The sequence below is a fragment of the Canis lupus genome, chromosome 20 (assembly GCF_048164855.1).
Source record: "Canis lupus baileyi chromosome 20, mCanLup2.hap1, whole genome shotgun sequence".
NCBI classification, from domain to species: Eukaryota; Metazoa; Chordata; class Mammalia; order Carnivora; family Canidae; genus Canis; species Canis lupus.
This window is the reverse complement of record NC_132857.1, coordinates 55,057,820-55,070,866: the sequence shown is the minus strand read 5'-3', so window position 1 is coordinate 55,070,866 and position 13,047 is coordinate 55,057,820. Positions and strand designations below refer to the sequence as shown.

Here is a 13,047-nt window from a genome sequence, read left to right as displayed (position 1 = left end):
TCTAGGCAATAAAACATAGGAGCATATGCTATGGTTCTGAAAGGTGCTTACTTTCTAAAAGCTAAGAGTATTTTGTTAGTCTTCATCCATTCCTTCATCCTTTGTCCTTGCAATTTACACAGACTTTTACCCTTCCTTGGGATTGTCCCTTGGCCTCTAAATTTACATATATAATCAAATTTCAAGCTATATGAACATAACATATCTTTGATATTAATAATTCCTCTTACATGGGAGTGAGGTCTACAGTTTTCAGAGGTTTTACTATAATTTAGAAAAGCCAATTGTTCCAACTAATTTTTCCAGCAGGAAGATAACATGAAGGAAACATTTTTAAGCCATGAGTGGAAAAAGTTTTAGTAACATCTGCTTATCAAAGCTCACCTTCCTCTCTTTCCCCAGTATTTCTTCCAATTTCTTTGAGGGCAACATAATTTTATTCCACTTCCACTGCAAGAAGTTGAACAAGGAAGACTTGCTAACCATTAATATTTAAAATGATAATTCAAAAATTGCCAAATAAGGGGGAGGTGTCTCTGATATCAAATAATTACAAACTAACCTTTATTACAATGCAACAAAAGGACAAAGTACATAGGAATAAATTTAAAACATTTAAAATATAGTGATAGTAGTATCACTATAAAGAAAACACTGAAACTCTACTAAGAAAGTAGGACATAAATGGAATAACATTCCTTGCTGTTAGAATGAATACTGGAAGGGTGACAACTATCTCAATATTAATATGTATTTACTTTGCAAAAGTAGGGTGCCCCAAACCAGCAGCATCAATATTTCCCTTTGAATTTTTTAGATATGCAAATTCCAAGGCTCCAACTCAGACTCAGTGAATCAGAAACTCTGAAGGTGAGGTCCAGCAAACCATGTTTTAACAAGCTTTTCACATGATTCTGATTGATACATGCAAAAAGCTGAGATTACTATATTAATGTAATCTCAACAAAAGTGACAACAGAAATTTTTCCTTAAGAGAGAAGTAGAACTAGACAAGCTGATTTTAAAGGTCATATGGAAAAATACACATTAAAATTTGGCACCAGAGAAGGGACAAACTGGCAAAGAAATCAATGGAAAAGAATAAAGAGTCCAGAAATATTCTCTCTATATAAAGGAATTCAGTACCTAACAAGAGTGGCATTTTATTTTATTTTTTATTATTATTTTATTTTATTTTTAAGAGTGGCATTTTAAATCAGAGGGGAATGATGCAGAGACAATTGGTTAGCACTCACAAACAATAAACAAGCCAAATAAATAAGTAAATGGAGCAGTAAGTTCGTGGAAGAAATAAGAGATGAATTTTTATAAACTGAGAAGAAGCAATACCCTTCTATGCTGGACATAAAGACAGGAAGAAGACTGAAAAACCTGACTTACAGAAAATTAGCAAAGAAAAAAATACTGTAAACTATGCCAAATGACAAATAATCAGAGAAAAGAATATTTGTAATACATAAAACAGACCAAAAGTCCAACTACCTTAACTTGCAAAGATCTACTACAAATCAAAACTCAATAAAAAAAAAAAAATGAGAGAAGGATATGAAAAGAGGTGCTGGTAGGTGTGATGTGTGTGGTGAGTGAAGGAAGGCTTACAAATATACGAAAGGGTATTATATGAGAAGAAAATTAAAACAATGAGGAATTTTTCATCTTTGAAATTGGCAAAATACTCTTCATAATGCAATGTGGCAAGAATGAGGAGAAACAACATTCTCCTTTACCACAAACAGAAGGATAAACTGATGAAATGTCACGGGAGAGGCAGTTTTCTAAACATCCATCAAAATCTAAAAACAAACACACCTTACTTTTTATGGGTAAGAACTTATTCCCTAGTAATACAAGAACACATGGCCAAAATGATGCAAATGCAATAATGTTTATTCCATCACTGTTTGAAATAACAAAATAGTAGACCAACTCAAATATTTGTTACTAGAAAAAATGTAAATAATGGACTATCCATCCAAACAACTACAATAACAAATTGAGACAGCTTCATGTATCAATATCTAAGGTAAACTACCAAGTGAAAAAAATGATGAATAATAGAGTGTACGCAATATTTCCATATGTATATAAGGAAATATAGATCTTTTATCTATACACATTCATGTTTCTCTAGGCATATATTTATGAATGATACGGAGTTATTGTTAACACAAGTTAATATTCTGGGTGGACCCAGGATTGAGGTGTTCAGGGTAGAAACCTTATTTTACAACACTGTTTTGTTCTATTTCTACTATTTGAATTACTTTTTAATTTTTTTATTTGGATAGAGTTGATACACATTACATTAGTTTCAGGTATACAGCACAGTAATTCAACAACCCTATATATTATACCATCCTCACCACAAGTGTAGCTACCATCTGTCCCCATATGTTGCTATTACATGTCATTGATTATATTTTCTACACAGTACCTTTTATTTCCATGATTTATTCATTCCATAACTGGAAGCCTATATTTCCCATGTCCCTTCACTCATCTCCCCCCCCACCCCTTCCTTCTGGCAACCATCAGTTTGTTCTCTGTGTTTATAGGTCTGATTCTGCTTTTTTGTTTATCTGTTTTGTTTTTATTCTACATATAAGTGAAATCATATGGTATTTGTCTATTAACAAGTATAGCTCAGTATTGGGAATAGTGGAGTAAAGGCAATGATAACATTGGCAAAACTGTCAAAGTCATCTTCAAAGCTCTCCAAATTAACTTCAGTTAATTATCTCATTTTGCTCTTAAGGAGTAGCCTTGAAAACCAAGAGCCTCACAACTCTGGTAGCTAGATAAACTAGCAGCCTATCAACACATAAGGAATTAGAGAAGGTTTAGAATTCCCAGAAATGTCCATACCCAGAAAACTGTCACTATCTATTTGCCTTATCTGGCATCTCACTAAATGGTTCCACTTTTAAGGCATTTTATTTCATGACTCAGAGTTGCCTCTAAGCAAACAGTCTTAACTTCTAAGCACTTGTTGAAGAAAATCAGTAGCAACTGTTTAACACTGAAGATGTTGGAGGTGGCTTTAACACCTGGGGCTAACAAGAGGCTGATCGATCAAATAAAAATTAAAGGGAAAATTTAAGAATTAAGATGTTTACATGGAGCTATGAAAAACTCCAACATATTCTTGGACTCTAGTGAGTCATGCACATGCAAAGATCTGGCCCATGACCATGAAGGACTTGAGAAGGTTCTAATAAGCTCTCACCTCTGGCTGACTTTGAGACTTTGTGCAAGCAGAAAGTAAAAGCTGACCTTAGTGGAATACTAAGGTTATGCCTGCAACAAATATGCAGACCCCCTCAACAAAGGTTAAGAGATTTATTTGTTCAATCTCCCATCAATCATTTGCTAACTACTAAGGCAACAGAACAGAGATGTTAGTGGCCACACAACAAAAAATACACTTTACAGAAAAATTACTTAAAAAACAAATAGCAACAACATCAAAAACCCAAATAGAAAAAACAAAGAGCAACAATAACAAACCCTGGGGAGGAGGGCATCTGGTTTCCAGAGTTGACAAATTATTTTAAATGTCCAGTTTCAACAACAACAACAACAACAACAACAACAAAAAGGAGATATAATCAAACAGAAAAGTATAGCCCATAAACAGGAAAATTAGCAGTTAACAGAAACTGTTCTTGAGGAAGTCCAAAAGTTGGACTTACAAGAATTTTAAATCACCTATAATAAATTAGTTCAAAGAACTAAAAGAAATCATGTCTAAGAATTAAAGGAAAGTATACAAATGATGTCTCCCCACATAGAGGATAACAATAAAGAGATATAAATTATTAATCTTTAATTAATTAATTTATTTTTAAAGATTTTATTTATTCATGAGAGAATAAAAAATTAATAATTTTTAATTAATTTATTTTTAAAGATTTTATTTATTCATGAGAGAGAGAGAGAGAGCAGCAGAGAGACAGAAGCAGAGGGAGAAGCAGGCTCCACGCAGGGAGCCTGATGTGGGACTCAATCCCAGGACTCCAGGATCATGCCCTGGGCTGAAGGAGGTGCTAATCCTTGAGCCACCCAGGCTGCCCGTAGTTTTAAAAAACATTTTATCGACACCCAATGTGGGGCTCAAACTCACAACCCTGAGGTCAAGAGTCATATGCTGATTGAGCCAGCCAGGCACACTTATTATTTTTATTTTTTTTTTATTTTTTTTTTATTTTTTTTTTTTTATTATTTTTAAATAAAAAAGAAATTCGTTTTTATTTTTTAAGATTTTATTTATTGATTGATTTAGAGAGAAAGAGCACACAATTTGGGGGAGGGGCAGAGGTAGAGGAAGGGAGAGCATCTCAAGGAGACTCCGCACTGAATGTGGATTCCGATGTTGGAAAGTGTAACTGAAATGAAAAACTTCACTAGTCTGAATAGCATATTAAACTTGCAGAAGAAAGAATCAGTTAACTTGAAGACAATGAACTGAATGTATAGCTCAACTGAGACTATCCAGTATAAGAAGGAAACAGCAAAAGGAATAAAGGGAAATTAACAGACACCTGAGGGAAACCATCCAACAATACAATACATGCATCCAACAATGCAAAATGGGAATCCCACAGAGAGTGGGTGAGTGAGTGAGGATGGGAGAAAGAGAGAGAAAGGGAGGAGAGAAAGAAAGGAGGAGAGAAAGGAAGGAGGAGAGAAAGGAAAAAAGCCGAAAGAATATCTTATCTGGAAACTTTCCAGATACAACAGAAAAAAAAGTTAATCATAGAATCCAAGTATTTTTTTAGGGAAAGAAGGGACTACTCTTTCTTTTCTACTATCACACTTAATTTGGCTGAGTATAAAATTAACTAGTAAAATTATTTACTTTACAATTTTGAAGAACCTGTTTCACCGTGTAGTTGTGGAGAAGTCCAATGCCATTCTACTCCTTTGGGTGTGAACTCTCCCCATTTCTTGCATTTGGGAAGTTTTTACAACCTTTTCTTTATCCTTGATATGGTCCAATTTTGTGCTTTTTCTTTGGTGTGGGTATTTTTCATTTATTGTGCTGGATATACAGTGGGCTCTTTTTTTTTTAGACTTATTTATTTGAGAGAGAAAGTGAGAGCAGGTATGAGCAGAGAGCAAGGGAGAGGTAGAACTTAATATTTTCCCTGATTCTTTGAAAATATAGTTGTCTCCAACTTATTTATGTTTCTTTTTGCTTATATTTTAATCTTTTAGCTACTCATTGTCAGTTTCCTCTGGATCACATTACACTGTTTGATTAGGTTTATCATGTCTTTCACGTTGGAAGCTTTCCTGAAATTACTGGACAGTTGTTGGAGTGAACTGTTGGACATTCATTCATATTAAGAAAGAAGCACCAAAAGGAAGTGTATGGGCAGGACCTGTCAATGGGTGCCTTTCACTGAGAGTTAATCAGGTTAATAAGATAAAGTGTCCTATTTGTAGGAGAATCTCCAAATGTCAGGAACCGAAAATCTTTTGCTCTGGGGATATTAAAGTGCTATTCAACAGTAAAGTACTATTTCTTTACTCTGTTTTACTATACAGGTTGAAATTCAACTTTGAGCAGGCTTTCTAAAACCTATATCAATCTCAAAGATATTTCATAAATATATTCATCTATTCTGACATTATAAAACTTATTTTCTAATTAATTCTGAATATAATCTAAATCTGTCAAATTAAAATGCTTTAGCTAAGATGAAGTTCAAATCATTTAAGACATCTTCACAGATTTTCATATGTTAGACATGTTTTATACATCCTTCTTACTTCTAAATACATTAGGAAAAAAGGATGACACAGCAATGTAAAATTCAAGTTTTAGATAACTCTGGCTCAGATAAATACAGAACTAGAAAGGATTTTGAGCTATCATTCCAAAATATTATTTTGTAGAATAGGGAACATCATTTGGATCATTCCTTCAGGAGATTATCTAAGTTGGAGAACTGTGACTCGTTAACCATCTTTATATGACATGCAAAAATGTAAATAAACTTTTAAAAAAGTAATCATCTCTTTAAAGTTATGCACAATGCAACAGTCTCGTACCTGCTTTTGTCTAACAAAAACATACTTACAGAATTTGGTCAATACCAAAATTTATTAGTGGTGTTGAGTGCTTTTGATTTAGTTATATAAGAAATATACATTGTTTTTCTAAAATTTAAATTAAAATTTATTCTTATTATTCATGGAGAAATGAAATGCATTTGGGATGATACTTAAATCACAAGTCCAATATGATGTGGTAAAAGAGCACTGAAATAGGAATAAAGGAATCTGGTTCTAGTTCATTACTAGTATTTTGAACATGAGCAAATCACTTAGCCCCTTTGGGCCTCAGCTTCTTCAACTATAAAAGTATTAGACTAGGTAATCTCTCTCAGGGCCTCTCTTATCACTGAAAGTTACGTTACTTCAACATAATTATTTTCACAGCAACATTATTATTTACTAATTGATAACTTGAATGATGGACTTAGTTTTACAATTATGATGTTTAAGTTCTAATTATTCACTCTGCTGTTGCCATGCAATAGGAACTTGATCTTAAAGGCTGGCAAGAAAACAGGGTATGTTAGGGCCCAGCAAGCCAGGGAAGAGCAGGAACCAAAGTTCAGAGGTGAATAAATCCCACATGCCCAATGAACATATCAAGAGACTGGGAACAGAGGGGTCAAGAGAGTCTACTGAGGATTGCAGGGAAGGGCATAATAATGACTGGATCTGCACTTCAGGTTTTCTTGGGAGAGTGGGTGGACCTAAAAAAGACACTATCTATGGTTATTTTCTCTGCATATACCAAGGCCTAAATGTCACACTAACTTTTTCTAATTTTCTCACATTGGAGATTTAACAATCACATCTGTATATTGCCTTAAAAAAAAAAAAGTTTAAAGTTTGGGCTCCTGGTTGGCTCAGTTGGTTAACTGTCAGATTCTTGGTTTCGGCTCAGATCATGATCTTAGTATTCTGGGATGGAGCCCTGTATTGGGCTCTGTGCTCAGCAGAGTCTGTCCCTCTCCCTCTGCTGCCCTCTGTACCCACGCTTCCCCCACCCCCTCTCTCTGTCTCACTTTACAATAAATAAATAAAATCCTTAAAAAAAGTTTAAAGAAAACATTTGGGGACAATATGCTCAGGAAATCAACCATTTCCCCTGTACCAATCAGTCCCCAAACTCAGTCTCTAATTTTATAAATTATAGGTAATCCATATGATTATAATATATATTATAATAATATATGATTATATAATTTGCTAAAAATTATAACTCAAAAATAAAAGTTTCTCTAAAACATATAGAAGTATTTTTCAAATACTGGGGATCCCTGGGTGGCACAGCGGTTTGGCGCCTGCCTTTGGCCCAGGGCGCAATCCTGGAGACCCGGGATCGAATCCCACGTCGGGCTCCCGGTGCATGGAGCCTGCTTCTCTCTCTGCCTGTGTCTCTGCCTCTCTGTCTCTCTCTCTCTGCGTGACTATCATAAATAAATAAAAATTAAAAAAAAAAGAAGTATTTTTCAAATACTGTATTAATGACATTATAAAGTATTAATTTAGCTTTTAGAAACAAAACAACACTAGAAACTGTATTCTCTGAGAAATCTCACATTCCAAGAAGCAAGAGGTGCATTTGAACTGTTGCCTCAACCTGAAAGTCAAGTAAATTGTTCAGTAATTCCTCCAAGGTAAACTTCTTTTGAAATTTCAAAATGAATGTTTTAGCAATTTTTCTGAAAAGGGCTTATCTTGTGGAGTTCAGCAGACAAAAAAAAATTTGAGGATTTGAATTAGGTACTCTCTCTTCCTTGCCCTTCATATCCATTCAAATGTCAGGATATATACAAGCAACATCTGTATCTCAAATATTGAAATTCTCTTTTGCATTCCTACTACTTCACCTAGTTCAAAGTCACAGGATTATTATTTTCTTAACAGTGAACATAGACATAAGTGGGGGTGATGGGAAGAGAGGGAGAGAGAATCTCAAGCTAAGATCCACACTCAGTGCAGAGCTCAATGTTGGGCTCCATCCCATGACCCTGAGATCATGACGTGAACTGAAATCAAGAATCTGACACTTAACTGACTGAGCCACCTAGGTGCCCCAGAAATCTGATTTTTAAATTTAAAAGTAGAACAATTGGAAAAAGGTTTGTCCCTGTTGAACCCAGAATTACTGGCTTATAAACCAAGTGGAAGAAATTGTGTCTGGTACCCTCACCATCAGCATCTTTGTCATAGCCATTTTTGCTGCATAAAAATTGGTTGTAAGGCAGTTTCGCCATAAAAGATAAAATCATGAAAAACATAAGAGGGACATTCATGGACATAATAAAATATAAAAGATGAATAACAAAAAGGCTTTGTTGTGAAATACAAAATATTTGAAAACAGTCAAAATGTATAGATTCATAGCAATACTGCATAAATAATTGCTTTTATTTTGTGGATTTTATCTTAGTTTTGTCTTCAAATTCTGTTGTTCATAGTATTATTTATGTTTTTATCTTCATTTTGCATTTCTTAGCTGGTTGATTGACCAGCTAAGAAAAAAAATGCTTTTTTTTTTTTCCACTAAAACTTCTTCCTTCATTCACAGAGGTATCAGTTTCCAAATACAAGGATGCATATTTGTAAGTGAGCTTTTTATTACATCATGAAAACCTTTTGAACTGTTTGTTGTTGGCATATTGTTATGTCAGTTGGTAGGTGTTTCAAAGTTTCATGGGCAAAGTGGGTTCAAAACTCTGCACCACTGTATACACCAGTATGAGGACTTAGATTTATACAATATAAAAATGGAAGTACTTTATCAATGGAGAAAAAAAACCCAACCTGTCAACCAGTTGATGAAACTAACAAACTGTCAAACTAAACTGTCAACCAATTATTTTTCTACCTCTTATGGCAAGAATGCTGTGGCAAAGATGCTTATGGTTAAACAACATAGAACCAGATGAAACATCTCAAAATATAGAGCAAATACAGAAAGAGAGAGAAATCTTCAGGGAAAAGATTTGGAAAATAACTCCGAGAGAAATTTCCTGTAAAGAAGGTAATAATCATAAGAGAAAATGGGAAAAAAAAAAAAAAAAAAAAACAGAGGAAGGTTAGGAATATAGAAATGACACAAAATTCCCCGGATTCCCTGGTTTGAAAAAGAATTGTGTTTGCAAATGAAAGGGCTATGTTCTAGGTAGATTAATCAGAGTAAGGCATACAACTAGATATATTTTGGTAAAATTCATTTATTATAATGATTAAAAGAAAACATTGCAAACTTTCAGAAAGAACAAGTTACTCAGCAAAGAAAAGAATCATACTGACATCTTTCTACCTGTAATACTTGAAGCTGGAAGATACTGCAATACTGAGGACAGAGAGAAAAGACTGCCAACAAATAATTCTATGTCCACTCAAAAGTTATCATTCACCTTGCAGGCTAAAGGAAAGAATTCTGGGTATATAAAGATGAGCTATGATACCACTCCTCCATCTCATCTGATGAAAATTCTCAAGAAAAGCACCTGAACCAAATAACATAAGAACCGGAATAGAAATCTCAAGATGGAAGATGATGAATAGAAAATAGTGTAATAAGCCTTGCAAAATACGTGTTAAAACTAAATGGATAATGATTGTCTGACTGGGAATTGATAATACAACTGCCAAGTAAGGATTCTTAAAATAGAAGAGACATATGGCAAGGGAAAAATCTAATAAATCTGGAACCAAATGTATTGAACTCTGTCAGCAAAATCAAAAGTTGGAAGGGGTTAGGGAGAATAAAAGCACCCTAAAGGCCAAGGGGAATGGAATGGGGAATTAAGACATTCTAAAGCATTCATCTAAGAGTAGGGAATGGAGTGGATTGGTAGAGAGTTTGTCTGGCTTTGGTCTTTATATAATATTACGTAATTGTGGAGAAATATGTGTTATGTAAAGAGTATCAGAAATATCAGAAGAAAAAAGCACATTATTTCCAGATTAACAAAGCACAAAGAAAACTAATGATGCACTGAAAATGAAATTAATAATTTTAACAAATTAGTAAAAATAAAGGGAAAAAAGCAAACTACAAAATAAATAATGAACACAAAGTAGTATGAAAGGAATATAACGAAGTATGTAAGTTGTCACTCTACATAGTGATAAGAGGATCCCTCTTAAACAGAGTTTCAGACTGGGTAAAAAGCAAAACCCAGCTATATGACATTTTACCAAAAACCACAACTTTTAAAAAAGATTTTATTTCTTTATTTTAGAGAGAGAGAGACAGAGAGATCTCTAGAGAGAGCAGGAGCGGGGAGCGGGGAACAGATAGAGAAGCAGGGAGCTGAACAGGGAGCTCTATGTGGGGCCCCATCCCAGGACCCTGGGATCATGATCTGAGCTAAAGGTAGATGCTTAACTAATTAAGCCATTCAGGCACACCAAAAAACACATTAAAAGAAATTACTAAATATCTTTCTTTCTAGTGTTAAGAATGTCAAAATATAAATGTAAATATGTAAGTGTATCTCTATATCTACTTATTTATCTAAGTAAAATTAAGATAAAATAAGAGGTAGGCATGGTAAGTTCTAATAAAATCAAAATCAGTACAAAGATTGATGATGCCTGGACAAGTAGCAGAAAAACTTTTTTTTTTTTTTAATATTCCACACTATTCCAGAGGGTTATTTTCTTTATGATATTCACAGCAATTTGGATACCTACCTACCTTCATTACCATTGCTCTGCAAATAAATTTTCCTTAGTGTAATGTGAATTTGGGGTCAATTATTTTCTTTCAAAATAAGCTAAAAATAGCATGTTTAACTTGCTTTTCCCTCCCCCTGAAAACAGTATGGTTTTATTTAAACATGCTATTTTCTATATTTGACAACCAGAATGACAAGAAAAACAGAAAAGAAAACAAAACGAAGGCAGAAATGTCATACAAGGGAAACTTATCCTAATGGAGATAAAAATTTGAGAGTAAACAAGGGCAAATTCATACCTCAATATTCTGAGAATAACTTATTTGGAATGGCATAATTTGTAAATCATGAGGTTTATAAGGTAAATAGCAATACCAAATCTCTTGAAAAAAGAAAATATACTGTACCCTAAGTGACATTTAATTACCCCAAGAAAAATGTATACGATACAAAGATATTCTAGAAATATGATATGCTCCCTTAAGAGATGAAGAAACAGAAATTAAACTACTATTGGAGCTCAGAAAATGCAGAAGTAAACTTTTTGGTTTCCTTTATAAATGACTGAATAATCCCTCCAAACCATGTATTTTGAGATATTCTTTTTTTTTGTTGTTTTTGTTTTTTTTTTAAAGAACCATTCTGGTATAGTGCTTCCACACTTTCCAATTAAAACTATGTTAAGCATGGACCACCCAATTCTTTTCAGGTAGCAAAGACAGTATATAAATACATAAGATATGTTACATTACTAAGTCTTCCTTTGGATAAGGTTTCACTGCTTCATGCATTTTATGTAAATGAACAAATATTTTTATGTAAATATGTGTATGTCCCTGTTAAAAAAAGTTCATAGTATCTATAACCTATAAAACCAAGTTCTGGTTAACAGGAAATCATATTAGATTTTAATATTACAGTGAAATCCAAAATATCTTGAAAAATGATGTATGACTAATTGAAGATTTAAAAAATTTACCAGTCCACCCTCACTGAACTAACCTAGATGAAGAGACTGATTAGAGCTGAAATCTCACTTTCACTCCTGCATAACTTTCTCAAAGATTTGTTTGGGAACTGTCTCATGCTTAGTCATCCTCCAAATATGATTTTTATGAGCAAAAGCAGTTAGCTATTTTTGTGTTATGCAAGATGGGAAAAGATATATGAGTATTCCTTTTTAAGCAACATAATTTGATTTTTATGCTTATTCAATATTAAAAAAGCAGTTCATTTTTACATTTTAGAATTGCCATATGGATATATTTCACTGAAGATCCATTCCTATTGAAAGCCTGGAGAACTTTTGTTTACAATAAGAGGTAGAGCAACAGAGGATAATTTATACATTGTCTATGTATTTTTTATTTCCATTCCAGTTTTTAAACAGTAGACTTTGAACAGCAGACTAAGTAGACATAGTCTCTAGAAAAATAAAACCTGAAAGAGCAGATTCTAAAAAATCACCATAATGCACATAAAAATTCTCTTTTCATAATCCTCTAATAATAGTTTTGACTATTTATTGAGTACTTTCAACGTACCAGGCATTGTCCTGTGGAATATCTCATTTAATCCCCGTAACAGATATATGAGCAAGCATAATTATTCCCACTTTACTAAGTCTAACTCCAAAGTCCTTTTATCTAAAATAATGTAAAGTTATTATCAAACACATTTAACTTTAAGATGACAATGTGCAAAGTAGTCATTAATAAATAGAACCCAAAGAGCAATGAACACACGTAGTCATTTGTAAATAGTATCCCAAAGAGCAACGCACGGGCACATGCTGAAAAGATACAATAATATCTCATTCATCTGGAACCATCAAGGAATCAGAAGCTTTAAGTGAAGGAGATTTTTCTAGATAATTAAAACATACCACTTTCTCAATATTTAAAATATTTAAGGACATTTTTCTAAATACAAATAATATATTTTCCTATATTCTTAACAGAATGAACTTCGAAAAACTTAACTTTTCATGATAATGCAGGCTTATTCTTATGAAAATTGGGATCTCTTCCGGTTAACAAATTCAGTAAATGTGCTATAATTATAGTGATGTCTTCAGCTGTCAACGCATGTGGTGCTATTTGCCCTTACTGTAAAAGGACCTGGATTGCTTTGTGATTCCTTAAATATTTTCTAATATTTTCCTATTTTCTCTTATTAGTTGGCTACTATAAGCATGCCTACCTCTGCCCAGTATGTTCCTTAGAGAAAAATCCCTAAACAATTGCAGGTTGGGATACAGAAAAACAAGCTAATTTTTCAACCCTCCTAATAACTTCTGTCCTCTTTT

General features: G+C 33.4%; 1 protein-coding gene across 23 annotated transcripts in view; it reads right to left on the bottom strand.

The window, feature by feature from the left end:
- MBD5 (methyl-CpG binding domain protein 5) overlaps positions 1-13,047 on the bottom strand; it is a 433,497-nt gene that overhangs the window by 305,620 nt on the left and 114,830 nt on the right. The gene's annotated exons all lie outside the window — the stretch shown is intronic.